Source organism: Malania oleifera, chromosome 4 (assembly GCF_029873635.1).
Source record: "Malania oleifera isolate guangnan ecotype guangnan chromosome 4, ASM2987363v1, whole genome shotgun sequence".
Taxonomy (NCBI): domain Eukaryota; kingdom Viridiplantae; phylum Streptophyta; class Magnoliopsida; order Santalales; family Ximeniaceae; genus Malania; species Malania oleifera.
The window spans coordinates 60,933,775-60,938,004 of NC_080420.1; the positions used below are offsets into that span (position 1 = coordinate 60,933,775).

The window sequence follows — 4,230 nt, forward strand, 5'->3', positions numbered from 1 at the left end:
ACAATCATACCCTTTCACATACAGGAATATCACCAAATTACACACAAACTCATTCATACCCAATTCACACAACTTCGAAGTAAGTCATTCATGCAAATCTCATCATTATATAGTCATTAAGAGCAGTAAACTCGCGTAAAATTAACCAGCGAACACAATTCAGAGTTAATGTAGCCATATAAATTTAAGTATAAATAGGCGAAATCTTGAAGCACGTGCAATGTGTGTGACTCACTACACCCCGAATATCCGTGGACACCTAAAGAACTATCGCTTTGACTCGGTCTAACTGGTATACCCTCAAAAACACTCAAAAAGGATAGGTTCACTCATCGTATATGAGGAGGAGTGTCATGATCAAACATCCCACATACTGCAAGGAACAAACGCTAAATGTATGGAGTTGACTAGTCTGAAAAGGATCAAGCCTATTTAGGAGGTGTCGGGTCCTACACCCTAACATTTTCTCACCTACTCGCCATGTCCAACCGAGACCACCCTAGATCAACTTATTCACAAATTAGGCGTGAATACATCTGAGGCATTAGGCGGGTGAAGAGTTTTCATATGTGGATAACATGTGTCTTGTCCCTTACTTTTTTTGTAGTTGTGTGGAGTAGGTATTAATCTTTCACCTCTTCTAGGGTATTTCTATTTCTTTTTTTCTTTCTTCTGCTCATTTTTCAATTTCTTTCTTTTCATGGTCAATTAGGACAATCATAACACTTCTTTTATTGTTTTCATACCACTCATGTGCATTAAGCTCGAACAAGAGTCCATGAAATAAGTCTATTTCTAGGGGTGGTTCGGCCTTCACATCTTGAATAGTCTACAAGACCTAAGTTTTTATCTCCCCACTAGATGTCACCTCTAGGCTAGCAATTCAAAAACCAAGACTAGTGTACAAAGAGTATCCAGAAAAAATAGGAAAAGTTGAGTTTCATGAACTCTAAGTTGACGTCAAAACTCAAAAGAGCAATAAATGGCTTAACAGTACCTCACAAGGTGTTAAAGTCTCCACGGGCACTCTCTCAGTGTTCACAAGGAACCCTAAGTGCTACAAGTCACGTGAATGTGTATTTTTTTTTAGCCTCAAGAGATACCATGTAGATACAAGAGTTTATATAGCCAGATTAACACAATTGCACTACCAATCAACTTTCAATGAGTTACGATTCCTAGTTTAGCCATATATATAGAAACTACACATAAATGACCCAATGTGTACTCCTAGGTTATATGCAAGTATATAAAGGACATAAGTAGTGTCACGCATGGCCTAATCATCCATATTCACACTTTTTTTTTCAATTTTATTCAAAAATGAGAAATATTGAAGAAAAGAAAGAAACTTCCCTGACTTATTGGTGAATCCGTAGAGGAATTAAGTTTTCAGCTCTGTACTCGTGCCAAATAAATCTGCATCAAAAATCTAATTTATTCAAAAGTGCATAGATAAATTAGTAAAGTAATAAAGATAAAAGAAATAAACAAAAGAAAAACTCTTTTGGTTGCCTCCCATAAGCGCTTGTTTTAACGTCTCCAGCCAGACGTTTCAATCTTCATCAACCAAGATCTCTAAGAGGAATAAATGCATAGTTCCTCTCCATTTGTTCTCCATAATAGCGCTTCAATCTCTGACTATTAACTCTGAATATATTCCCTGGTAAAAGTCTTAATCGTGAGTTGAATAGTAGAACCTGTTGTCCTAGAGCAAACTCATGCCTGATAATATGTTTTTCATGCCACTTCTTCGTCTGCTCTTTGTAGATTTTTGCATTTTCATATGCTTCACCCGAGAATGCATAGCGAAGATGCTCAGGGAATTGTTTCAACTTTAGAGATATAGGTTGCTGCATCTTTTCTTTAGAGATTAAAGAATCCGTCTTTGCTACCATAGGTTCTAGCCTCCCCACACGCTGCTGTGTTGTAATTTGCTGCAAGGATCGTTCTAGGTGATCAGCTTGTACATCTTTTTGAAAGACTTTTTCTACACCTTGCTGAATGACATCTACTCGAAAACAAGTGCTTGGATCTTCTGAGAATCTTATGTCTTAGTAGATGTTGAACATAACCTCTTCCTTATCCACTCTCAATGTTAACTCACCCTTTTGAACATCAATTAAAGCCCTTCCAGTGGCCAAGAATGGTCGGCCAAGAATTAGCGGGACTTCTTGGTCTTCCTCCATATCTAACACCACAAAATCAGCAGGAAAAATAAATTTATCCACTTTTACCAATACATCTTCTATGATTCCACGTGGATACTTGATGGATCGGTCTGCTAGTTGCAACGAAATGGTTGTTTGTTTCATCTCTCCAAGTCCCAATTTCCTGCAAACAGAAAGTGGCATAAGATTAATACTAGCACCAAGATCACATAAAACTTCATCAAAAAATAAATTTCCAATAGTGCAAGGCAAAGTAAAACTCCCTGGATCTTTTAATTTTTGAGGCAATTTCTTTTGAACAATAGCACTACACTCCTCGGTAAGTTTCACTGTTTCGAACTCCTCCAACCTTCTTTTCTTTGAAATGATCTCCTTCAGGAATTTGACATAGTTTGGCGTTTGTTCCAAGGCATCTGCAAAAGGAATATTTATGTGAATTTTCTTAAAAATATCCAAAATTTTAGAAAATTGCTTATCTAATTTTTGCTTTTGAAAGCGTTGAGGATAAGGAAGTGGAGTAGAGAGAATAGGAGGATTGTCAGGAAATGAAATTACTGGAAGCGTGTCTGTCTCTCTTGGTGTGTCATCCACAATCTCCTCTTCTTCCCCTTTATTCTTGCTTTGGCCATTCTTTTCAGGTGTAGGTGTGGACATGGTTTCCTTTGCTGGTGATTTCTCAATTTCTCTTCCACTCCTAAGTGTGATGACATTGCATTGTTCCTTAGGATTCACTTCTGTGTAGCTAGGAAAAGTTCCTCTCTGTTGGGTATTTATAGTCGTGGCCAGTTGCCCAATTTGCATTTCAAGGTTCTTCATAGTGGCTCCCATATTGTTGCAATGAGTCTCAATGTTGTCTAGTCGTGCATCTGTCTTTTTAAACCTTGCTTTTGTCTCCTCAACAAAAGATATCATGGCATCCTCAAGTGGCATCTTCTTCTCACCTTGATGACTCTCAAATCCTGTAGGAGGTTGCAGCACATTCCTTGTATTTCCATAAGACAAATTCTCATGATTTCAAAGCCCTGAATGGTAATATTGTGGCAAAGGATCACCACGATAATTGTAGTTCCGATTATTGATGTATTGAACCTGTTCTTGACTCGCTCCAATACTCGAATCTGTCCTACTTGTAGCTACCACATATTTTGCACCTTGTGGTATCCTCTGAGTTGTCAAAGCTGAAATATGATGGGATAGAGAAGCGACTTGAGCTGAAAGTGCAGCAAATAGCTCCAATTCATGAATTCCAGCAACTTTCTTAGCCATAGTTCTTTCAGTTGGCCATTGATAGTTATTTGAGGCCATTTCTTCCAAAAGAGCAGTAGCACCCTTAGGTGTCTTTGACATCAAAGTTCCCCTAGATGCAACATCAACTAAAGTCCGCGTTTGCCCATTTAACCCATTATAGAACATCTGAATTTGCAACCAATCCGGCAATCCATGTTGTGGGCAGCGTCGAATCAAATCTTTATACCTTTCCCATGCTTCATAGAGTGATTCAAAATCATGCTGCTTGAATTGACCAATCTCACTCCTGAGTTGAGCTGTTTTTGCAGGTGGAAAGAATTTAGCTAAAAAAATTTCTGCCATGTCCTGCCAACTAGTAATACTCCCAAGTTGTAGCGACCGTAGCCAACCTCTTGCTTTGTCCCTCAAAGAGAAAGGGAATAATCTCAGTCTAATGGTGTCTTCAGTAACACCATTGATCTTCACAGTATCACAAATCTCCAAAAACATCGCCAGATGGATATTGGGATCATCAAGTGGCAATCCACTAAATTGGGCCTGCTGCACCATGCTGATTAATGCAGGTTTGAGCTCAAAATTGTTGGCATTAATGGGCTGGCGTTTGATACCCGAATAATTTTCATTCACAACTGGTCGCACATAATCCTTCAAGGCACGTGGCTGCACATTATCTTGTCCGTTCTCCATGGCAAATACCCTCTTTTTCCTTAGTGCTCTGAGCATTCTTTCAATCTCCGGATCAAAAGGAATAATGTCACGTGTTCTAGCCCTGCGCATCCAACATAAAAAAAAAAACACACCAAAAATACAA

At 38.6% G+C, this 4,230-nt stretch overlaps 1 non-coding gene across 1 annotated transcript; it reads left to right on the forward strand.

Annotated features, from left to right (window-relative positions):
* Positions 1 to 3,606: 3,606 nt before the first annotated feature.
* On the forward strand, positions 3,607 to 3,713 carry LOC131154736 (small nucleolar RNA R71). Its single transcript, XR_009136647.1, has one exon. It is a non-coding gene; the product is annotated as a small nucleolar RNA R71 (small nucleolar RNA).
* Positions 3,714 to 4,230: the final 517 nt, after the last annotated feature.